Raw genomic sequence first — 26,695 nt, forward strand, 5'->3', positions numbered from 1 at the left:
TATAATCATACAATAAAGGATCCTTCTTTCTATGTATTCGCAATACATTACATTTGTCTATGTTAAGGGTCAGTTGCCACTCCCTGCACCAAGTGCCTATCCGCTGCAGATCTTCCTGCATTTCGCTACAATTTTCTAATGCTGCAGCTTCTCTGTGTACTACAGCATCATCCGCGAAAAGCCGCATGGAACTTCCGACACTATCTACTAGGTCATTTATATATATTGTGAAAAGCAATGGTCCCATAACACTCCCCTGTGGCACGGCAGAGGTTACTTTAACGTCTGTAGACGTCTTTCCATTGAGAACAACATGCTGTGTTCTGTTTGCTAAAAACTCTTCAATCCAGCCACACAGCTGGTCTGATATTCCGTAGGCTCTTACTTTGTTTATCAGGCGACAGTGCGGAACTGTATCGAACGCCTTCCGGAAGTCAAGAAAAATAGCATCTACCTGGGAGCCTGTATCTAATATTTTCTGGGTCTCATGAACAAATAAAGCGAGTTGGGTCTCACACGATCGCTGTTTCCGGAATCCATGTTGATTCCTACATAGTAGATTCTGGGTTTCCAAAAACGACATGATACTCGAGCAAAAAACATGTTCTAAAATTCTACAACAGAACGACGTCAGAGATATAGGTCTATAGTTTTGCGCATCTGCTCGACGACCCTTCTTGAAGACTGGGACTATCTGTGCTCTTTTCCAATCATTTGGAACCCTCCGTTCCTCTAGAGACTTGCGGTACACGGCTGTTAGAAGGGGGGCAAGTTCTTTCGCGTACTCTGTGTAGAATCGAATTGGTATCCCGTCAGGTCCAGTGGACTTTCCTCTATTGAGTGATTCCAGTTGCTTTTCTATTCCTTGGACACTTATTTCGATGTCAGCCATTTTTTCGTTTGTGCGAGGATTTAGAGAAGGAACTGCAGTGCGGTCTTCCTCTGTGAAACAGCTTTGGAAAAAGGTGTTTAGTATTTCAGCTTTACGCGTGTCATCCTCTGTTTCAATGCCATCATCATCCCGTAGTGTCTGGATATGCTGTTTCGAGCCACTTACTGATTTAACGTAAGACCAGAACTTCCTAGGATTTTCTGTCAAGTCGGTACATAGAATTTTAATTTCGAATTCACTGAACGCTTCACGCATAGCCCTCCTTACGCTAACTTTGACATCGTTTAGCTTCTGTTTGTCTGAGAGGTTTTGGCTGCATTTAAACTTGGAGTGGAGCTCTCTTTGCTTTCGCAGTAGTTTGTTGTTGTACCACGGTGGGTTTTTCCCGTCCCTCACAGTTTTACTCGGCACGTACCTGTCTAAAACGCATTTTACGATTGCCTTGAACTTTTTCCATAAACACTGAACATTGTCAGTGTCAGAACAGAAATTTTCGTTTTGATCTGTTAGGTAGTCTGAAATCTGCCTTCTATTACTCTTGCTAAACAGATAAACCTTCCTCCCTTTTTTTATATTCCTATTAACTTCCATATTCAGGGATGCTGCAACGGCCTTATGATCACTGATTCCCTGTTCTGTACATACAGAGTCGAAAAGTTCGGGTCTGTTTGTTATCAGTAGGTCCAAGATGTTATCTCCACGAGTCGGTTCTCTGTTTGATTGCTCGAGGTAATTTTCGGATAGTGCACTCAGTATAATGTCACTCGATGCTCTGTCCCTACCACCCGTCCTAAACATCTGAGTGTCCCAGTCTATATCTGGTAAATTGAAATCTCCACCTAAGACTATAACATGCTGAGAAAATTTATGTGAAATGTATTCCAAATTTTCTCTCAGTTGTTCTGCCACTAATGCTGCTGAGTCGGGAGGTCGGTAAAAGGAGCCAATTATTAACCTAGTTCGGTTGTTGAGTGTAACCTCCACCCATAATAATTCACAGGAACTATCCACTTCTACTTCACTACAGGATAAACTACTACTAACAGCGACGAACACTCCACCACCGGTTGCATGCAATCTATCCTTTCTAAACACAACGCAACAGACAACGATCATCATCTTTCCCCATTTTTGGAATGCTCACACCGCAAATGCTCTCTGCCTCACAAAATCGGTGGCTAACAATTCATGGTGACGCTGGGTATTGAACGTTGCACGGATGGCATTGGAAGGTACAACACTCTCCAAAGAGCAGTGCGTGGAATGCCGGTGCGACGTGCGACCACACGAGCTATGGCTTCACCATGTTGAGATGAATCCTCTGAAGTCTCCATTTCTCCCTGAACTGTTCGAGCAGCAGTAGCACTTGCGTCTGATCACCTACTACGGGACCGATCGTCTAGACAATTCATGATCATTTTCTTCACAGGTGACACTTATCACAGGATACCATTCTTCTGGCAATATGATCGTAAAGGTGCAGTATCGGATTCTCCATTCTCATAGTAATGATTCACTAACACTAGAAGGACAGCGGATTTCGATCTACCTAGAAGGATCAACCCATTTTGACGGGTACAGTTTTATTTGCCGTTTTTAAAAGGTAAACACATTTTAACAAAAAATGGTTCAAATGGCTCTGAGCACTATGGGACTCAACTTCTGAGGTCATCAGTCCCCTAGAACTTAGAACTACTTAAACCTAACTAACCTAAGGACATCACACACATCCATGCCCGAGGCAGGATTCGAACCTGCGACCGTAGCGGTCGCGCGGTTCCGGACTGTAGCGCCTGGAACCGCTCGGCCACTCCGGCCGGCCAAATTTTAACATAGATCAGTTTATTTCAGACAAGTTACACAGTTTACCAGGATACAGTTTTACTTTTTTCTGTAGAATTACATGGCACAATAAACACTTTATACCTAAAAATTGGAGTGTAGCCATGTATGGAAGTGAAACATGGACGGTAAATAGTTTGGACAAGAAGAGAATAGAAGCTTTTGAAATGTGGTGCTACAGAAGAATGCTGAAGATTAGATGGGTAGATCACATGACTAATGATGAAGTATTGAATAGGATTGGGGAGAAGAGAAGTTTGTGGCACAACTTGACCAGAAGAAGGGATCGGTTGGTAGGACATGTTCTGAGGCATCAAGGGATCACCAATTTAGTATTGGAGGGCAGCGTGGAGGGTAAAAATCATAGGGGGAGACCAAGAGATGAATACACTAAGCAGATTCAGAAGGATGTAGGTTGCAGTAGGTACTGGGAGATGAAGAAGCTTGCACAGGATAGAGTAGCATGGAGAGCTGCATCAAACCAGTCTCAGGACTGAAGACCACAACAACAACCTAAAAATTAATCAAAACATTATGTAACAAAATGTGGAATGGATAATTTTCCGCAGAAAAGAAAACCATGTGTTTTAAAACAAATATCTGAGAAGCGCAATATATTCTAGAGAAAACATTTATAACCCTGCTTTTACTTATTAGAAACTACCTGCTGCGTCGTGACACCTCACACAGGTGTATTCAGCATTGCTTAAACACGGTCCGAAAACATACATGCCACACCTTTTACATAAATGCTTGCTTCTATTCTTGCCTGTACACCCTCCAGTTTGACAAGGCTGCCGAATATTGTAATGTTGTGATATTGTATTAGGAAGATTGTTTTGTATCCTTTTGGCCTTATATGCTGAAGCAAAATCTCCTGCCAATTTGTATATTAAGTGACGTCTGCTTAATTTTTCTCATGTTATTTCCTAATAGAGTACCCAAGCATTTATAGCTGCTAAGTCCAACCCAAAAAAAAGAATGTGTATGGGCCATCTGCGGCATCCATTCTTCACAGTGTAAAGCCGAGCCATTTGATCGATTACGTCAACGCCATACTTGGTGTTACTATACTAGGCCACTGACTCTGGTAGCTTTTTTAGGATGTCGTTCATCGCTAGTTACTGTGTCATGCATTGAACTCAAAATAAGCAAAGTTTTGTTCTTTTTCCCCTGATAGCATATTAGAGACATGTCACCTGTCTTATAAAGAATAGTTCTGTGCAAAGGTGCTACAGCAGATTTTGCTGATCGAAGTATTTCTCTTCTAGATTTCTTCATTGTGCCTACAATGTTTGTACTCTTACGTTTCATATTTTCTGCAAGGCATTTCGTTGTGAAAAAAACCTCGCAGATTATGTTACTTCCTGTGGAAACAAAGGGCTGCATAAGACACGTTACAATATGCTCTGCAAGGAGGACACCTGTGGGACGCAGCTCAATCTTGCCGAGGCAAGGAATATCATTCACCAGATACTTTGAATTCGCATCAACGACAGGCCAAAAATTTATTCCAAATTTGTCTGGCTTATTGCTCATGCATTGAATGAAAGAGCATCTAGCCTTTCAGGGAAACAGTTGCTCATCCACTGTGATATTTTCACCTGGAATATAACAGAGTAAGTAAATGGCAATGAAAGGATTTCATACTGGGGTAGCAGATGCAAAACGATCTGTCTTTAGTCTATGTGAACATGCGCTCTTTTCGCCAAATCGCATAAACCGCATAATTTCGGTGAACTTATTCCTACTCAATTTGATCCGAAAAAATGTTAGTTCCCATGTATTCGACCATAACAGCTTCAACGGGAAGTCTTTTGCTCCGTATACGCCTCGTCAATACACAAGTGATATTGCGGCTTCTATTTCATCAACGCTTATGGTCCAATCATCATCCTGTAGCTCTTGGAGTGCTCTATTTTCTGTTCACTTCTTTATATTTTGAAGCATGCTGTCATCAGTTAGCAATCTCCTTGCACTAGAATACGTACCTTTCCTGCCAAACTTCTTTGCGTAGCCTGTGGGTCCCGGTGCTACCTTCAAGATGTTCTACTGTGGACGTCTTCCAGGAACAGCTTTCGTAGGTTTAACAGTCCATGTTGTTCCCTCATCAGCTGTCTCACTACTCCCAGTGGAAGGATTTCCTTCTGTCTGAATTTTTCCTTTCACTCTGCCACGAACGCCTCTAGTACTGTTAGCTGGAGGTAAGCGCACACTGTTGTCTGACGCATCTGAATATACAGTATATAATAGAATAATTCAGTTACAACAAAAGCAATGAGTTTCTGATTATAATACAGCAAAATAGAAAACATTTATAATGCTTGCTGAAATATCAGTTGCTATAAAATATAAATTAATAATACAATGGCTATACAAACATACCTGCTATAGGCAAAGCGACATTGATTTGCAACTTCTCGGCTTGTCCAGTAGTTGCAACATCGCTGTCTGAAGAGTCACTGATTTCATTGATGGGAGGCATATATTCCTCATCATCAATAGCGCCTGCAGCGTCATCTTCTCGTACTTCCTCAGCTTCACAAACATCACGAGGATCTTCTTCTTCGGATTCACCATTTGACATTGACATCAAATATTTTAAAATTTGTTCATCAGACAAACCGCGTCTCTGGACCACCACTACGAAATGACTGAAATATGGACAACACAAACTGCGGAACTTGAGCGACAAAGCTTCGTTGCTCATCGACAAAGGGTCTGCAGAAGACGATAATCAAATTAGAGTGGTAAATAACAATAGCTCTCAACATGTTTGAAAGCTATTGTTCACATTTCGATACCCATCAAAATGAAGGATTTCGGTCCTTGCAGTAGGAGTTGTTTGGGACACTTTTCAGAATAGTCCTACTGGGTAAATCCTTTGCAGACGTCTACTTAACAAATATTTATGAAGAGTCATAGAAAAAGGGACCAGTGGAAGAATCTGTTTAGGAGAAATAAGTCTACAAAATGACGGGTCCGGACCTTCTAGTGCAACAACGCCTTTTCAACATGCCGTGATTGCTGGAGCATCCGACTCTCTACAGCTCCTTAAAACACGATTCTCATGCTGCATCACCGACGTGTAGCTGTCCAGCGCCATCCATTGGCTAGATTTGGCACTCGGTTTTGGTTTCCATGAAACCCCATTTCATTTCAGGCACGTGTGTCGATATTTACCTCTCTGCTTACACTATTCCGTGAATTAGTGCACCTTCAATGTTAACGGACTTTTTGGAAACCCCGTAGCTTGTAACTTTTGTCGCTTTTGTTACAAAAAATGTTACACATAAACGTTAATAAGATTGCTAATACTGGAGTGCAAGTTTGATGATAATTTTATGGGTATTGTGTCTTTATTGAGAGTTTAAAGCTGTAATCAGATTTGTTAAAGCTTGTCTGAAAACAATTTTAGTATTTTGGTGAATATTTGAGACTTCAGATATTGGCACAATCGAATACACAGAAATTCCAAGAAGTGGGCACACAGCCGACCCATCCCCTTACACTTCTCATTCTGTTACGTGATATTGCTGTCTCTCTGCAGCTTGGCAGCAACATGACGATCAACGCAACCTTCCTTTTCTGTGATTAATTTATACATAGCAGACATACCGTTTGTAACATCAGAAGTAAAGTATACTCGGAAAAAGCCTGGAGATATAGGAAGATATTAGTTGGGCACGGTGGACATATTCTGAAATCAAATATTGTAAGGTGTACCCAAGATCGTATATAGATCCGAGTCACAATTTAGTAACGAAGGACGATAGACTTAAGTTTAACAGAATCGTCATGAAAAATAAATGTACGACTGAATGGGATACTAAAGTACTGAGGAGTGGTTATGTGAGGTTCTCTGAGGCTGTACATATATTGGGTTACTGAATACCGCAATAACAGGTTCAATTGAGAGAAATGTAAATCTCTAAAAATGGCACTCATAGCGGTTCTGTAGACAACTTTAGTGACAGGAAAGGTAGCCACGAAGAAACGTTATATGACAGAAGAAATATTTCATTTGATTGATGAAAGAAAAGAAAATTTTCATGAAAAGAAAGACGTACAGCAATATAAGCACTTAGCGGCAAAATCTATAGTAAGTTCAGGGAAGTTAAAGCGCAACGGCTGCAGGTAAAAAGTGAAGAAATCAAGAGGAAATGGACGTCAGTTTTGGAATAGGATCAACAAGAAAAAAGGCATGGACAACATGTTTTGAAATTTCTTTATATCAGGGGGAGAAGATAGTGTGTAGAATCTACGAGACTAGATACACAACTTTTGAAAGAATATAGTCCACACAGTGTCGATGATAGCAAAGGTAGATAAATGCGAGTACTATCGCACCATCGACTTAGCAACTCATGCAACGAAGTTTGCTGACAAGATTGATCTATAGTCGAATGGGAAAAAATAAGGGTCTGTTAGATGAGCTGACGAATGGAAAAAATGAAGGTCTGTTAGATGAGTGGTTTTAGAAAAATAAAGGCACCACAGAGCCAATTCTGACGTTGCAACTGATAATGGAAGCATGACTTGAGAGAAAAAAGAGACACTACCATAGGATTTGTCTTCCAAGGAAGAGCATTCGACAATTTGGTACGAGATGCTTGAAATTCTCAGAAAAATTTGGGTAAGGTGTAAGGAAAGACGGATGATAAACAGTGTGTTCAAGAACCAAGAAGGAAGACGAGGGGAGAAGGACGGTGCAAGATAGGGGTTCAGTTGCCTCCTCTACGTTTCGGCGTATATATCAAAGAAGCAAAAAAGGAAATAAAGGTGCGGTTCAGGAGAGGTATTAAAATTCAGGTTGAAAGTAGGTCATTGATAAGATTCACTGACTTTAGCTATACTCAGTGAAAATGAGGAAGAGTTGCAGGACCTGTTGGATGGGATAAACAGTCTAACGATCTCAGGATATGGAATGAGAGTAAACAGAAAAGGATGTCGGTAATGAGGGGTAGCAGACACGTGATTATCAATAAATTCTTGTTATGGGAAAGCCACAACAGCCCATTTTGTAAAATGGAGAAACAGCTCACCAGTTGCCTAATCTACAGTCTTTTATTGTGTAAACAGAAAAGGATGTCGGTAATGAGGGGTAGCAGACACGTGATTATCAATAAATTCTTGTTATGGGAAAGCCACAACAGCCCATTTTGTAAAATGGAGAAACAGCTCACCAGTTGCCTAATCTACAGTCTTTTATTGTGTACACGACCGGTTTCGGAACACTTAAGTTCCCTCATCTGATGAAAACTGTAATAATGAAAATATTACGGTACACGACAATGGATGGGCATCCTAAAGTCTGAAATGTCCAATAAGAAAGAATGCGGTTAAAATTTCCAAAATGAATTCAAATAAATTAAAAGAGACGTTTGAAATCCGGATGGGACTTCGACAGGGGGATGGTCTCTCACCACTGCTATTTAGGTGCGCACTGGAGAAAGTCATGCAAGAGTGGAATAAGAAATGCCAACCATACATCAACATTGGTAGAAATATCAAAGTCAGTTGCCTTCCTTTGCTTATGATCTAGCGCTGCTAGTAAATAGCGTGGAAGAGGTTAAATACCAAACTGAACAACTCGAAAAAATAGCAGCAGAAGCTCGTTTGTAAATAAATTCAAATATCTTGGGGAGGTTATAAGTTGGAGTTCAAACGAGAAAATGTCAGTAGAAAGCAGAAAAACTAAACTGAAACTAGCGCAACGCATCACCTGGGCGACAAAGAGAAATATCTCTCGATAAATGCAAAACTCAGACACTACCATTCTGGTATAAAATCTGAAGCAACCTATGCTAGTGAAACACTGTTCAAGATGAACACCAAATTAACCACAGACAAACTACAGAAGGCAGACAGAAGAATCCTTAGAAGAATTAGAAACAAAAAATAAAGTGGAGGGATAATGGCGACTATTGCCTAACGAAGTTGTATACCAAGAAACTGAGTCAATAATTAACACAATGAGGAAAAGGACGGTTGCTTTTTTTGCCACATTTCCAGACTACCAGAAACCAGGCTACTGAAACAACTGTTAAACTACTTTTGGAAAAGTAAGTCCAAGAACAACTGGTTCAAAGGAGTTCAAGATGATCTAGACGAGTTAGGTCTGACAATGCAGATAAGGAAGAGAAGAACATTTTGAAAACAGTGACACGAGATTTAGAGACATTTACAGGCAAAAAATACACCATAACTGAGGAAGAAGGGGCAGCGAGGCCGGAAAGGATGAAGACGTTTTGGGAGCAGAAGAGGAAAGCCAAATGTACAACTAGTATCAAGACTCAAATGTATATAGAGTGAATAAAGTGCTCCAATGTGGACGTAAAATATGTGGATAAATAAATAAATAAATAAAATAGACAATAAGAAGTTACTTACAAATAAAATCATTAAACCATCTAACGTCATCCTCACCTCAGTGCTGTCGATAAAATGAATCTAGAAAAATCCGAAAAGTGGACACCATGACCGGACACATCATCAGAAGCTTGAAACGGGTGAAACGTAATAAAAAGAGGATGTCCATGTAACGTAATTCTTTTTAAAATGTGCAGATCGTCTGCTGCCTCAGTTCTGACGGCTAGTATTTACTATTATATAGTTTTCGTGTTTGTGTTCCCCGTCGCGTTACGTAAGTAACAACACGCAATATGTGATGTTTCTCCCCTTTTTTTACTGTATATTACACGTTTCACGATTCTGGTGATTTTTGGTGTTCAGTCGTGACGTCCGGTTTTTGGGTTTTTGTAGGTTCCTTTTTCCTTTTGACACGAAATCTTTGGTTCCATGATAACACTGGGATGAGGATGATCTCAGGTGGTTAAGTGATTTTGTTTGTAAGTAACCTCCCTTTCTCTCTTAATTTATTTATATTCATTTTAAAAATTTTAGCCGCATAATTTCTCGTTTACATTTTAGACTTGAGAACCCCCTCCCACCATCGTGTAACGTAACATTTCAATTATTACAGTTTACGTCAAATGATGGAACTGTGTTCGGAAACCGTCATCGTGCAAAATAAAAGATTGTGGTCTAAGCAACTGGTGAGCGGTTTTTCATTTTACGAAACTATCGATAAACTGAAAATCAAAGTTGGGAAGCAAGTGGTAGAGAAAGTGAAAGAAATCTGCTACCTTGAAAGGAGAATAACACGTTATGGACAAAGTAATGAGACTATAAGAACGACTTCTTTGTAAGATGAAAGTTTAGTTTGCAGAGAAATTAGTTCGAGGATGAAACCGTACTTTAACCGTGTTGGTGATGCCTATAACATATCTCTCTCCTAGATTAATTGGCCGTGGTCGACTGCCGTCGTCCGCTATTGCTATCACCCCATGGTGGAAGTGTGGTACACATCTTCAGCACCGGAATACAGATGTCATTCACTTTCACACTCTCTCCCTTCCTATTAAAATTTCTAGGGTGTTTTACAATTTTATGGCATCTCTGCATATTCGCTTCTGGCTGCCAGAACTTGAGACCTATCAAAATTAATGTGGTAGTCTCCTGGTGCTCTTCTACGCGTTTTTTGATCGTTAGTTTTGTAGTACCCACATACCCCTCCCCACAGCTACAAGAAAACCCCGCTGCGCGGTTTGAGGCACCATGTCACGGATTGCACGGCCATTCCCGCCGGAGGTTCAAGTCCTCGCTCGGAAATGGATGTGTGTGTTGTTGATAGCATAAGTTAGTTTAAGTAGTGCGTAAGTATAGGGACCGATGAGTTCAACAGTATGGTCCCTTAGGAATTCACACACATTTGAATATTTTACAAGGAATCCTACAAATTCCTCCTTTCTCCCGCGGTGGCGAGCATCCTTGATCAATTTTAGGTGATCTTGTATCTTCCTTATAAGATGATGCTTCTTTTTATGAAGAATTTGCTATGGGGTTAGTAACGTCCTTAATGAAGAGCAGGAAAACTTTCGGTTTCACAGGCGCTTGTGCATCGCTATGATTTCTGCGCGGTGGTCTTAACTCTCTTTTTACCTCAGTGGATGAATAGCCGTTCCTGAGCAATGCATTGGTGAGATGTTTTAATTCTGAGTCAAGCAGCTCTGGTCGCAGATGTTCCTTGCTCTATCCGCCAACGTTTTAATGAAGCTTCGTTTTTGTTGTGGGTGGTGGTTCGAATCCCAGTGTAGGTAACAGTGGGTGGTGGTTCGAATCCCAGTATAGGTAACAGACTGTGTGTGCGGGTTTTCGGTAAACCGTGTGGCCCAAGCTACCTTCTTTCTTGAAAACTAGTACATCAAAAAAATTTAATCTTCCGCCTACCTCGTCCTCCATGGTAAACAATCTTCTGATTGATCCCGTTGAGCCGGCCGAAGTGGCGGAGCTGTTCTAGGCGCTTCAGTCTGGAACCGCGCGACCGCTACGGTCGCAGGTTCGAATCCTGCCTCGGGCATGGATGTGTGTGATGTCCTTAGGTTAGTTAGGTTTAAGTAGTTCTAAGTTCTAGGGGACTGATGACCTCAGATGTTAAGTCCCATCGTGCTCAGAGCCATTTGAACCATTTTTGCTCCCGTTGAGATGTTTATGAAAACGTCCTAGTTCCTCCCTGTCATGCTTCCACAAAACAAACGTATCATCCACGTACCGGACCAAAATATTCGGTTTCTTGTTGGTGGTCTTCAATGCCTGCTCGTCAAATTTTTCATAAAGAAATTGGCTTTAACTGGGCTTAAGGGTCTCCCCACAGCTACGCCACTCGTCTGTTCATAGAACTCGTCGTTCTAATTGAAATACGTGGTTGTCACGCAATAGTTAGACAGTTTTGCAATATCGGGAGGAAAAATCCGATTCAGCTATTGCAACATGCCACTGAGCGCAGCCATACTGAATAGTGAATACCATCAAAACCAACTAACATGTCTTCCGGCTGAACCACTACGCCGTTTAATTTACTGATAAAATGTGCCGTATTCTTGATATACGAGTCCAATCGGCCCCCGTACGGTCGTAATAGTGCTATCAAGAACCTGGCAATCGAAGAAGTGGACGAACCAATACCACTCAGGTTGAGTCTTAGAGGGACATTTTCTTTGGCATCTTCAGCAGTACGTAAAGTCTTGTTGGTAGCGCAGCTGAACTGAACAGACTTTTCTGAACGCACTGTTCGATATAGGACTTTTTTATCAACTGCCTAACAGTTCTAGGTACTTTGTCAGTGGGATCTTTATTCAATCCAATAAGTCGTTGACCTTACAATTGTATTCGGTCACATTCAAAACAATCGTTGTACTTTCCTTGTCAGAGCAGGGAGAATGATAACACTATCATATTGGCTTGATAGCCAGTGACATTTTAGTAATTGTGACATTTCCGCCGTGAAAGTTTACATTTTACATTAAGTGGATTGTTAAGATAGTAAATAAGAAAATCATTCGAAGAATCGCTTGGAAAGGACTAGACGGAAAACACTAACAATACAGGACAGGATGACAGGAAATGTGTTAAAGTATCAGGGAATTATTTCCACGGTTTGGAGGGAACTCGTTGACCAGTCTGGTGTGGCAGTGGAAGAGGGCAGAAACAAAGTCTTAGTTTTAAATTACGCGTTTAAGAAATCGTTCACGCAGAGTGATCGTGCAATCGTTGTTTGACCATTGCACACAGTCCGCACGGACAACATAGTAATAAGCAACTTCGGCGTAGAGAAACAACTGAAGGAGTTGAAAACAAGCTAGTCGCCAGATCCGGATGGGATCCCAATTTGGTTTTACAAAGATTACTCTACGGCACTGGCCCCTTACTTAGCTTACACTTATCGCGAGGCCCTCGCCCAGTGCAAAGTTCCAAGCAGCTAGAAAGAAGCGCATATGACTCCTGTATAAAAGAAGGATAAAAGAACGAACCCACAAAATTATAGACCAATATCCTTAATATCGGTTTGCTGCAGAATTCTAGAACATATTTTGGGTTCGAATATAATAAATTTCCTAGAGACCGAAAAGCTTATGCGCACGGATCGGCACGGTTTAAGAAAGCATCGCTCGCGTGAAACTCAGCTTGCCCTTGCCTCGTGTATCACACTGGAACAATGGATGAAGAGCGATAGGCAGATTCCATATTTCTAAGTGTCCGAAAAGCATTTGACACAATGTCCCCCCTGGAGACCGTTAAGGAAAGTATGAGAATATGGAATAGGTTCTCAGATATGTGAGTGGCTCCAACACTTTTTAAGTAATAGAACACACTATGTTGTCCTCCATGGCGAAAGTTGATCAGAGAAAAGGCTGCCGTCTGTAGTGCCCCAGTTAAGTGAGATGGGATTGCTGTTATTTTCTGTATATATAAATGAGGAGAGGAATTGTGGCGGGTCACATCAAACCAATCAGAAGAATGAAAAAAAAGGACAAAAAAGGCCTGGCGGACAGGGTGAGCAGCAATCTGCGGTTGTTTGTTGATGATGCTGTGGTATACGGTAAGGTGTAGAAGTTGAGTGACTGTAGGAGGATACTAGATGACTTAGACAACATTTCTAGTTTGTGTGATGAATGGCATCTGGCTCTAAATGTTGAAAAATGTAAGTTAATGCGGATGAGCGGGGAAAACAAGTACGGCATTAGTAGTGTCCTTGTTCACACAGCTATGTCGTTTAAATTTCTGGGTGTAACGTTGCAAAACGGTATGAAATGGAACAAGCATTTCAGGATTGCGATAGGGAAGGCGAAAAGTCGACTTCAGTTTATCGGGAGGACGTTAGGAAAATGTTGTTCATTTGTAAAGGAGACCGCATGTAGGATGCTCGTATGACCTATTCTAGAGTACCGTTCGAGTGTTCGGGACCGCACCATGTCAGATTGAAGGAAGACATCAGAGTAATTCACAGGCGGGCTTTTAGATTTGTTACCGTTTGGTTCAAATAACAAGCAAATATTGAGGATATGTTTCGAGAACTTAAAATGGGAATCGCTGGAGGGAAGGTGACGTTCTTTTCGAGGATCACTATCAGAAAATTTAGAGAACCGCTATTTGAAGCTGACCGCAGAACGATTCTACTGCCGCCTACATGCATGTCGCTTAAGGACCACGAAGATATGAGAAATTAGAGCTCATACTGAGGCATATAGATAGTCGTGTTTTTCCGCTCTGTTTGCAAGCGGAACAAGAAAGGAAGTGGTTAGTAGTGGTACAGGGAACCCTCTGCAATGCGCCGTAAGGTGGTTTGCAGAGTATACATGTAGATACAGAAATACGAAATACTGACAAGAAGGAAGGACAGGATGGCTGGCATGTTTTACGATATCAGAAAATGTGTTAAACGGTATTAGAGGGAACTGTAGAGGGTAAAAGCTGTAGGGAAAGACAAATATTGGAAAATTTCCAAAAAATAATTGTTTGCAAGTGCTGTTCATAGTTGAAGAGACTGATACAGGACAGGAAGTTTTGATGGATCGCATACAATCAGGCAAATGGGAAAAAAATGATTTAACTGTAGCGCAAACAAAAAGTGGAAGAGAAATGTTTGTAGGCAAATTGTCTTTACTGTCTAAGGGTGATATTTAGGTACACCTCAAAAGACTTGAAAAATAAATATATGGGAATTTTTCAGTTCATACGAAGAGGTCACCTGCAGATAGCAGGTAATTTGCGTACGTAAATTCCTCTTCCATTTTTTGTTCGGCCTACGGTTTAGCCAATAATTAACGTCTACTTTTGTTCTCTTTTTACATATATGGTGTATTTTCTGATTAATATGGAAACATCGCCTGCAGAAAATACGCCTGAGGTCCCAACAGGCAACCGCGAGCGTTTGCTGGAATAAGCAGCCCCGCGGGAGGCTCCCTCGTTCGTGTTGAGAATACGCGGTGGATACATGCAACGAAAAGTATTCCACGTTCTGTCGATCGCAGTCTGCAAGTATTGCTGTTAGTTAAGCCTAGGGAAAGAACGTTGTATCCGAAGTTAAGACCCTATTTCGCTTGTTTCGTTATTGAAATTTTTCAGCATTTTGCGACCAAGGTGTTCCATTTATGATCACTTTACTTATGAGTTAGTCTGATGTCCTCCTGACTTCCCAGTTCTGAGCTACGGAAAAGTAGGACGAGTATTCGTTATCATACACTCCTCTACATAGTGATGCAGTGTGAGTAGGCAGCACGTCTCCTTCAATTAGTTGACAGGGAAATTAGTACATATGGTTCTGCGTTCTCGAATGTGAAATCTCACTTTGGCTTAGGTTGTAGCGCATTTTATGTTATGTACTTTACTGTAATCCTTTTTCTATTGTTGTATCTGCAAATGGCTGTGCCGAGACGTATATTAAAATAAAAAAAATTGAAATTTATTCCTGAAGTACAACTTAGCTGTATCAGGTATAGATGTACTAACTATAGGGCCATATAAAATTAATGCCGGACATTGACCAAACCTGGATTTCCCCGCTTATCGCGAGTGGTAGCACATCTATTCCTGTAGCAATTAAGTTGATTTTCAGAAATAAACTTGAGAGTTTAAAACTGCAGTTCTTCATCAATGTATCAATAAATAAAAATCTCTCGTGCTGTCTAGGGAACAGTACTCATTGAACATTGATCAGCCAGAACATTATGGCCACCAACCTACCATCTGTATAAACCCGGTCAGACGACAACAGCGTCACGTGGCGAGGAATGACTGCTAGTCAGACACACGCACGGTGCTTCTAGTCTCAGTGAGCGTGCTGCCCGTGCGTAGTATGGGGAAGGCATGCGGTCTGTCTGGGTTTGAGCGAGGGCAGATTGCGATGGCCGGAAGGAGCTGCACGACTTGTCGCGTGTTTGAGGAGTGCTGTGGTGAGTGTCTTCAACACGTGGCGAAATCAAAATGAAACCACGTCGTGCGTTGGGCGACCACCCATCACTATAGATGTCGGAAGTCGTAGGCCTGCAAACTGACAAAGCAGGACAGGCGGCGAACGGTGTTGGAACTAACATCAGACTTTAATGCTTGACAGACACGATATCGGCAACTACGACTGAAATGGGCACGTGACCGTCGCGCACTAGACGTTGGTGCAGTGGCAGAGCGTTGTAAGGTCTGATGAATCCCGATAACTTCTTCATCATGCCGATGGGTGGGCGCGAATTCGTCGTCTTCCAAGGGAACAGCTCCTTCAAAACTGTACTTTGACCGGCCGAAGTGGCCTTGCGGTTCTAGGCGCTGCAGACTGGAACCGCGAGACCGCTACGGTCGCAGGTTCGAATCCTACCTCGGGCATGGATGTATGTGATGTCCTTAGGTTAGTTAGGTTTAATTAGTTCTAAGTTACAGGGGACTAATGACCTCAGAAGTTGAGTCCCATAGTGTTCAGAGCCATTTGAACTGTACTTTGGGACGGAGACAAACTGGCGGCGGCTCCATTATGCTCTGGAAAACATTCAAATGGGCATCTATGGATCCAATGGAGCTCGTGCGAGGCACCATGATGTCCAAGGAGTATCGTAGACTGACTGCAGAGCACGTACACCCCTCCATAACGATAATGTTTCCCAACGGCAGTGACATTTTTCAACAACATAATGCGCCATGTCACAAGGCCAGGATGTGACGGAGTGGTTCGAGGAACACAGTGGCGAGTTCCAATTAATGTGCTGCTGCTCCCCCCCCTCCCCCGCCCCCCAGTGTGCCACATATGAACCGGATGAAACACATCTGGGATGTGACTGAACGTAGCGTCAGAGATCATACTCGCTCTCCCGGAATTTATGGTGTGAGCCAGCCTCCTCCAGCGACCTACCAAGATCTCATTGTTTCCCTGCCATGACAGGTCGCCGCTGTTATCCGTGCCAAAGTTGGACATACCAGCTATTAGGCAGGTATGGTCATAATGTTCTAGCTGATTACTGTAGTTTCAATTGTGTTACGTATCTGATACGGTTTCAACAACATTAACGAACAAAAGTATTTAAGTTTAATGTTCATGGACACTAATTTAATATTGTGGAAAGAGGAGGTATCTTAACTATTAGATTACAGTTGAAATGTAAATGGCAGCAAATAAATAAACAAATGGCCATGTTCTATGAGGGTTATTCGGAAAAATTAGGCCCGATCGGTCGCGAAATGGAAACCACAGTGAAAATCAAAAATGTTTTATTTGCAGCAGTTTTCTACACCTTCCGCCTACTTCTGTGCATTGTCGTTACCCCGACATAGTCGTTTGTAGTAGAGTTGAACCAACTTTCTAATACTCATAGATGGCAGCCGCCAGTGATGCCCGCCACTTCTCTAAGCTAGTCTGCATTGTCTGTGCCAAAATTCTGTCTTCATGGCCAGTGGTTCATGAGAGCAGAGATGGACATCAGAGGAGCCAAGTCTGGACTGCATGGTGGATGATCAAACACTTCCCGAACACTTCCCATTGAAAAAGCCGCAGGGGCATCCTCATGGTAGGTACGCTACTTGGAGTTGCATGAAATTAGGCGAAACCTCGCAGCGGGCACCCGTACTTGCTGGGAGATACTATTATTCTACGCATCTTTACGTGCTTAGTGTCTGCTTAGACCTGGAAAGAGCGACGTGTCGCGATCGTCAGGCGTACTGGAGACACTGACTGACATATCTGTGCAAATCTTCAGCGGATTTTTACTGTCGTTTCCATTTTTCGACCTCTCGGACCTTAGTTTCCGAATAGCCCTCTGGTACGGGTAGAGCACTACTCCAGTTATGGGTTCAGTTTCAGGGCCCCAGGTCCATTCAGCTTCTTGTCAAAATGAATAATAGCGATTTTTTCCGAGTTTAAAAGATGACCGGGATGAGAGACCCATCACCCCTCCCCTCCCTAGTGTCAAGCATGTTGAAGGCCGATAGACTTCTCAAGAGCTCGCTCAAGAGACTTTACCTTTTTCTGTTTACAGGTGAAACGTGAGAAGGAGGATCAATTATACGTTTTACGACTGTTGTGAGTTTGTATTGCTCTTATTTTTGCTCCACGGTATAAAGGAATTAAACTGCGTGATATACGTTTTCCATCACTAGCATTTTTGTGAAATTATACGGGTTTATATTCAAGAAAAGCAGGGGAATAAACGAATAAACCTAACGAAACAATTTACTTTACAGTGGAATAAAAACAATATAAGCACATAAAAACAAGTTTGAAAGTGCACATCTCTGCACATCAGTGGAATCATGATCTTCTGCTGGGTAATAGTCAATACGGAGTGTATCTACTTCGTGGAATTCTTGGATCTTTCTTGGCATGTTCTCTTTTAAAGACAGTCCAGACGTCCAACTCCGTCTCATTGTTTGATGACTACACTCCTTATGTCATCCATTGTAGGAGGAGGGTTCCTACGATGACGCTCTGAAAATTTCGATTTGTGTCATACAAGTTCAGATGAGTTTATGTCGGCTGTAACTGCATGCAACACCATTCGGTTGACATGGCGTTTACGAGGTCGCACATTGTGCTCGGGCATTGTCGCGTTGAAAGACGAACTCATCACCGAAATGTTGTATGTTGACTTGGAAATGATTTGGAGGATCCTATCCACTGTAACTACCGTCGATGGCATAGAGAGTGTCGTCGAACATAATAGAGGACCATGTATGACGGATGCACGTCCCTGGTAAGCTCAAACTGCATGCTTTATACGTGAATTGGTGTCACTATTATGAGGTGTCATACAGATCCTGCACTCCACTATGAAGAGCACCTGATGCCAGTAATCCAGATTCGACTCCAGTTGTTCCCTATATTCTTCACGTACTTTTGACAAAATCTTGTCGGCTTTCCATCTGGGTAGCAGCGTTGAAATACCACAACGTTTCGTTCTCATCATCTTCAGGTGAAGTGTCACGATTATGCGGGCGTCCCATATATGTGCCTTGGTGCTGGCCTTATCTCCCAACTCTCTCCCCCGGAGCGGGGGCCCGTGGTGCGAGGTGGACCGTCGTTGAATCGTCGGTGCAGTGCCTTGCTCAGACTCATGAAGCGCCAACTGGTGCGCTCTGTTCGGGAGTGTAGCTGTTAGTGCAGGGTTCCATGCCGAACCTACCTTGTAGTCTCCGACCCTGTTCACGAAACTGTCTTGGCGCCTTATCTCAGTTGATTCTTTAATGATGCGCTCCCAGAAGCCGCTAGATCTGTACAACGTTTTTGTTTTCTCAAATTCGGACGTATGTCCCTCACTGAGGCTGTGTTCTATCACTGCTATCTTTATGCTCCAGATTTAAGCATCTAATATGTTCCACGCAGCATCGTGTTTGCCCGATATAGTACAGACCACATGGATGTTATGTATAAGCGGTATCTGACGCTGCAGTTTGTTCCTTACTGAGCCGAGCGTATATGTCATTTTTCTGGTGATCGAAATATAGGCTTGCTGTTATGTTTCATTAGGAGTCTAACAATTTTGGATGGAGGAGGCCCAAGATAGGGCATAAAGGCGTGTTCTCCTTTCTCTTTCTCTGCCTCTTCTTTTCAGAGGGCTGCATCATTAGTTTTCTTCAGTGCAGGTCTACTATGCACTTTGTTGTACTAGTTCTGGCGGAATACTTCTTTCAGGTGTTGCGTCTTGGCTGGGAGGCTGTCTTTGGCAGAAATTGCACATGCGCCATAAACTAAAGTTGTTAGAACAACGTAAGCCTGCGCCAGATGACAGCTCGTCGCTCGAAGATACAGCTCTGTGTGGATATCATTTCTATAGACTGCTTGTCTTTGGGTTACACCTGATATTTTTTATTAGAACATCTAAAAGTGGAAGACATCCATCCTATTCTAACTCTTTCGTAAATTATATGTATTTATGGACGTTGTTCAAGTGGTCAAGGAATTCATTTAGGGCCTGTCTGCCATGCTCGCGCACAATGAAAGTGTCATCCATGTAATGGAAGCAGTGTCCAGGTACGACCAGTGCAGCTTTTAGTGCCATCTCCCCACAGTGCTCCATCATGAGATTGGTAACGTCAGGGGCAATTGGCGAGCCCATGGCTAATGCATCAGCTTGTTGATAGAACTCATGGCTGATTTCTGGGTTTTGGGAGAGAGTGTGCCTTCTGGAATGTTCTCACCGTGTGCAGTTTGATTGTTGGCTGCCGGAATAGTGCTCCGAATGATGGCATATGGAGTACAAAACAAGTTATCGTGCGCATAGTGTTTACTTCCCCAGTGAACCTCGGCTGTGGAGTTTGAAAAATGAGGTTGTCTTGTTGTAACCTATTTGAAGCCCCAAGTGTAACATTGCTGATTTGCTCAGTGATTTCTATTTAAGTTTGTACGGGACCCTCAGTGCGCGACTCCTTGTCGTGCCTGGCCAGTTTTTAGTTTCCGCAGCCGATTAAGGAAAAGTTGATACTGCATTGAGACGAAGCGCTCCCAAATTATAAAGTTATTGTAAGAGACTATTAAATGAAACTTTTGATGAACAGATTGGGCAACGACACTCAGATATCACACTCATGAAATGTACAGTGTGGGGTGTGTTAAAAAATGAAACACATTCCGTCAAGATTCGTGATGCTGAACATTTGAAGGAACGAACGAAATCAGTATCGGAAAACCTTTATTCCAGGAAGATTTGCGACAAAATTTGTAAATTAGTGTTGGAAACATGCAATGGTTGTTTAACAGGGCAGGGAAAGCAATTTGAGCGTCTTCTATAGATTCTTTCAACTCTAGGTGTCCGCCCCGATAGGGGAGCGGTCATCCCGATTCCCAGCTGGGTCGGAGATTTTCTCCGCTCAGCTACTGGGTGTTGTGCCGTCTTCATCATCATTTCATCGCCATATGGCGCATAGGTCGCCCAAAGTGGCGTCGAATGTAATAAGACCTGCACGAAGGCGGCCGGACCTGCCCCGCAATGACGCCGAACGCTCATTTCCATTTCCATCGAACTTTAGATTTATTTCTGTGTTGATATTTAGTTCTTAGTTTTATTTTGTTTAGTACATTCCAAGGAAAAAGAGAAAACAAAAAAGGACCCCTACTAAGGAATTACACGAATGGAAAGGAAATAGGTAGATGTGAAATACACGTACAGACAAACAAATAATTTGAATTTGAGACAAATTGGATAGTTTATTGAAGAGAAAGACCTTCAGAATTTGAGCAGTTGATTAACACATTGGTCCACCTCTAGCTCCTATGCAAGCAGTTATTCGTATTGGCTCTGATTGACAGAGTGGGTGCATGTTATCCTAAGGGATAATCTGCTAAGTCTGTCCAATTGGAGCGTTAGATCGTCAAAATCCCGAGATGGTTGGAGGGCCCTGACCATAAAACTCCAAACGTTCCCAATCGGGCAAAAGTGGGGTTTGGTAAGCACGAAACCAAGCAGTAGAAACTCTCGCCGTGTGCGGGTGGGCATTATCTTGCTAAAAAGTAAGCCCAGGACGACTTTCCACGAAGGACATAAAAAGGGACGCAGAATATCGCCGACGTGCCACTGTGCTGCAAGGGTGCCGCGGATGAGAACCAAAGAGGTCCTGCTGTGAAATGAAATGGCACCCCAGACCATCACTCCTGGCTGTCAGGCGGCCACATGGCGAGCGACATTCAGTCTGGTACCCCACCGCTGTCAAGGACGTCTCCAGACTCGTCTACGCTGGCCTTTGCAGCTCAGTTGGAAGCTGGACTCAAGACCTACTTCCGTGACATTCCAGGCCGAATGTGCCCTGCACCATTGCAAACAGCTCTGTTGGTGTACAGAGATCAATTTAGTCGGTGCAAGGGGGCCTGTGAGCTCATCCCCCTTTCCGTGAACCGCCTATTAATGGTCCTTGTGGTCAATGAAGCAACAGGTGCAAGTACGATCGATGATAATGATAAATGCGGGGCTCTGAGTGCCTCCAGACGATTGATTGCTCCTGACTTTCTCTCAGTTTTCTAGGTCGACCACTTCTTTCTTAACGCTATACTCAGCTATGGTACATAGATTCCTGCCAACAACGTCGAATAGTGGCAATGTTCCTATTGAAATGTCGAGCTATTCACCGATTACTCTAAACGGCTTCTTCGAGCCCCGCTACACATCCTCTCTCAAATGCTGACATCTGCCCACTATTCATATGTCTGTCTGCGATGCACAGTTACCATCCAACTGAGCACAAGAAATGAATTTATGCCCTAGTATCGACATATCTCCTGTTCTTTATTGAACCGTGGTACTACTCAATTCTTTAGAATCAAATTTACAATCTCACCACAGTTATTTAAAGGAAATAGGAAGCCTGGGATCACTGGTGATGGACAAGCTTGTGATTGTTTTACAATTTTAATTTGACTCAAAACAGACTTTATAATAAACTTCAATTCCGACATTTGCTCTCTTACTGGTGCATTATACAAATCTTCACTTTAATTGAATTACATAAACACGAATAAGAATCGTATTTTGCGTCCGCAACCAAAATCATAGATAGTAGACACGGTGAATAATCATAAACAATCGATCTTGTTTAACCATATCTCAAAAGACTAGTAACACTATATACTTCCAAACCAAAGTTACACAGCCACATAATACCACAACTTCATTAAAAAACAAATATCTTAAAGCTTAATAAAACTGAACTGCCCACATAAAGTTTAGCAGTGAAACATGCTTCTACTAAAAATGCAAAGTGGGCCAACCAAGGTCGCAAAACTGGCACATAGGAAATATAACAAGTTGCACATTCTTTACGGATGAGGCTTCATTCCAACGTGATCAAACTGTAAATTTTCACGATCAACATGTGTGGGCTGACGAGAATCCGCACGCAATTGTGCAATCACGTCCTCAACACAGATATTCTGTGAACGTTTGGGCAGGCATTGTTGGTGATGTCTTGATTGGGCCCCATGTTCTTCATCTACGCTCAATGGAGCACGTTATCATGATTTCATACGGGATACTCTACCTGTGCTGCCAGAACATGTGCCTTTACAAGTACGACACAACATGTGGTTCATGCACGATGGAGCTCCTGCACATTTCAGTCGAAGTGTTCGTACGCTTCTCAACAACAGATTCGGTGACCGATGGATTGGTAGAGGCGGATCAATTCCATGGCCTCCACGCTCTCCTGACCTCAACCCTCTTGACTTTCATTTATGGAGGCATTTGAAAGCTCTTGTCTACGCAACCCCAGTACCAAACGTAGAGACTCTTCGTGCTCGTATTGTGGACGGCTGTGATACAATACGCCATTCTGCAGGGCTGCATCAGCGCATCAGGGATTCCATGCGACGGAGGGTGGATGCATCTATCCTCGCTAACGGAGGACATTTTGAACATTTCGTGTAACAAGGTGTTTGAAGTCACGCTGGTACGTTCTGTTGCTGTGTGTTTCCATTCCATGATTGATGTGATTTGAAGAGAAGTAATAAAATGAGCTCTAACATGGACATATGTCCACATAACATACTTTCTTTCTGTGTGTGTGAGGAATGTTTCCTGAAAGTTTGGCCGTACCTTTTTGTAACACCCTGTATATCTGAATATAGTCCGACCGGCCTCACAATGAGCGGTCCTGACAAGAATCCATAACCGCACCGACGCCAGGAAACGAGCAGACTTAACAAATGGCCTGCAGCACAAATAGATTGCAATGAAAACAAGGTCAAATCACAGCCACATTGGAATATATAATAAGCATGCCCCCAAATTGTTATAGGGCAATACTCTAACATTACCGGTCTCCCAGTAAATTAGCAGGAAACTTAGAGAACACTTCCAGTTTCCTTAAGGCACTTTCAAACTTAAATAAACATACCAAATACTGCCGTGACAAATGATTAAACCATTACCTCTACGGCTGCTGGCGCGTACACAGCCGCAACTAGTCCTAAAAAGGTCAATATGTCCTAAAACAAGTTAAAAATTTGCATGAAAACCACTTAAAACACGCACTCCACAGATGATGATAAACGAACTGAGAAACACCAGCCTCCTTAAAACAGCCACTGTGGAACCAAGTTCAGAACCATCTCCGGCAGCTACCTATGCCACAATAAGTTTCAGCAATCTTCTTAGTCAAACACAGAACAAAGGTCATACGTAACTTGGAGCTTGCAAATTACCAGCTGAGAAGCTGTTCAGCGTGAGACGGCGAACCCGCCACAATTTGGCACGTCAAGGCGCCCAATGATCGGCGCCGTACATCCGGCGCGACAAAAGACAAGGGCGGCGAGCACGGCGAGGCCGATGCACCACGGTTAGGGACGCAGGCTTGTTTTCAACACAAGTTGGCTCGTTGAACGCCGACCGGAGACTCACACGTCACACCGCTGGGGAGCAGTCAAAGATAGAAAGACACCCGAATATCGATATCAGCGATGCAAGTAGAACACCCTAGCGCCAGCCGCCAGGGCTCATTTATCTTTTCCAGTTGCGTAATGAAAAAGCAGTGCAACGTCATACATTCATCCAACGGCTGTCAAACTTCAAAATTTTGTACTTTTCGTCCATTTTTCTGTGTATATGAATCTGTGACCAATCTGCATAACTTTCTTCCTTTTTTTCCCTTAGAGTGTATTATTGCACCAACCTCATATGTCATCAACCATACAAGTTGTAGACACATGGTTGACGACATATGGAAGTTTGCGTCTGACCCTGAGTCGTGCGCGGATAGTCAAATGGTAAGGCGACCGCTCGAGATAAGCGGGAAATCCGGGTTCGAGTCCTGGTCAGGTACCAATTTTCATTGTCATCATTCCATTCTCCAGCTGATGGTTGTCCACACTCGCAACTGCGATTACGTTTAACGTAGAGAAGATGGTGGCTGGACGCTGGGGTCTGGAACGATGTCGACTTTCTAACGCATCTCAAAAAAACTATTGGGTTCAGGCAGGGCAGGCCAGTTCATGCCAGGAATGTTAGTGTCCACAAACTATTGCCTTACAGATGCTGCTTTATGTCTCATCCTTGAATTGTTCCTCTACACAGCACTCAATGCTATAAAATGTATTCACATCCGTCCGCATTCAGCGTTTCCTTAAGCACAAGAAGAGGAGCACTCCCTAACCACGAAAAATAACCGTAACCCGTAACACCACCCCCTCCATACTTCACTGATGAGAGAGAACGTTCTCCGGGCATTCGCCAAACCGAAACTCTTCCTTCGGATTGCCAGGGGTTACAGCGTGATTCATCGACTCACTGGTTTCAAATGGTTCAAATGGCTCTGAGCACTAGGGGACTCAACATCGTAGGTCATAAGTCCCCTAGAACTTAGAACTACTTAAACCTAACTAACCTAAGGACATCACACACACCCATGCCCGAGGCAGGATTCGAACCTGCGACCGTAGCAGTCCCGCGGTTCCGGACTGCAGCGCCAGAACCGCACGGCCACCGGTTTCCAGCCACCCACTATAAGTAACGTCGGTCTTGACACCATGTGAGTTAACGAGCATTTCGCTCTCATTTAAGTATATGGCGGAAAGAGTCAGCCTTCAGGAATTGTGAAACGAACCCTGTCGTCCAGGACCGGATGCCACAAAGGGCGCAGATTAAGCACGAGATTGGGAAACTGGCAAGCGTCTGTTGTCTACGGAGGCCTAAGCGCTGTAGTGTGCCAGTGAGAAAGACGAGAAGCTACGTCATAGGGAAACCCAGTAGAAGACTTTTGAGGCCAAGGAGGCGTAGCAGTGTTAAATATGGCGGATCTAAGATCGGCTGTAAAGGATAACATTTATGGAAACGATTTAATTCTGTAGTAGTGCAGGGAATTAAGCCACAGCAATTTTAATCTACCATCCTTCATAAAATTTCATGGTGTTCCTAATAAAACTTGAGTATTGCTCATATCTATAATAGTTTAGGATTTACTGTTAAAGTGAAATTAACGAGTTTTGTAAGAATAACCTGAATGCTAAAGTCTGAACGCTTTGGTCGATCTTAACGATCGATATTTCATATAGAACCGCATCATTAAAATGACAAATGATGTAAATATCGACTCCATAACTTCATTTATTTAAAAGATACAGTAAATTTAAATTATCAATATTTTCAGTTAAGCATCAGATTATCATTTCCTCCACACAAAACACATCGAACGATGACAGAAAGACACCTTATTGAATCATTAGATAATAGAATATTTGTCGTAAAGTTTAGTGAATAATAGTTACTTTTGTTCTTTATTTATCATAAAGCACATTGGTGCAAGGCTAATGGCCGTGACATTCAAAGTTAAGAAGTAAATTGTATTAGTTTTAACGTTTATTATGTAATCGATGTTATTGTTGCTTTACTTAGAACGTGAATGTGGTCAAGCTTTGATTATTTAAAATATGTTAAAATGAAAAAATAAGCTGCAGCCAATCAGATGGACGGTTTCAGGAAAGGGAACTGCCCTAGTCATTAAATCGAGGATATTCGGCGCGCGGGAAATGCGGCCGGGGACGAGCACAGGGCAGTCAGTGCTGGTGGAGATGCGAAAGCGGACGGTCGGTCTTAGGCACCTAGAAAGTGAAACGACTTAGAAAATTTAGCGTTGTGTGGTATTGCAGGACTTAGTCTATGAGCGGTGAGCAGCCGCGCGCGCCTGGTGTGAACTGTAACTTTTCGTGTAGTTAAGGACTTAGGTTTCACGATGAGATTGTGAACGATCGAACTGTATCAAATGGATATGCGCTCGAGTGTAACAGTAACTCTAAATACGACGACTTCGCTATTAGTTTGCTTTCTGAATAAACATTATTGTAACCAAATCGCAACTGTGTGGCCTACATCATTTATGGGTCGTTAATTTAGTTCCCGATGTTTTTATTACTGTTATTATATGTTATTTTAACTTTGTATTTCGCAAACTTGCCATCAGCCAGACAATTTAACCAAAGGGTCACAAGTGCCTAATTTAGTGCGTGTAATGCGACACGTGCGGTTCAACCCCTAGACGAGTTTGAGCCAAGACATTTCGACGAAGAGGTAACCACATGTGAGCTCGAACATCTGTGGGATGTTAGCTCGCAACCAACTCGTGCCGCTTAGTTTTTACGGAAATGTGTGGTTTTATGAGGAGCTT

This window comes from Schistocerca piceifrons, chromosome 6, assembly GCF_021461385.2.
Source record: "Schistocerca piceifrons isolate TAMUIC-IGC-003096 chromosome 6, iqSchPice1.1, whole genome shotgun sequence".
In the NCBI taxonomy this organism is placed as follows: Eukaryota; Metazoa; Arthropoda; class Insecta; order Orthoptera; family Acrididae; genus Schistocerca; species Schistocerca piceifrons.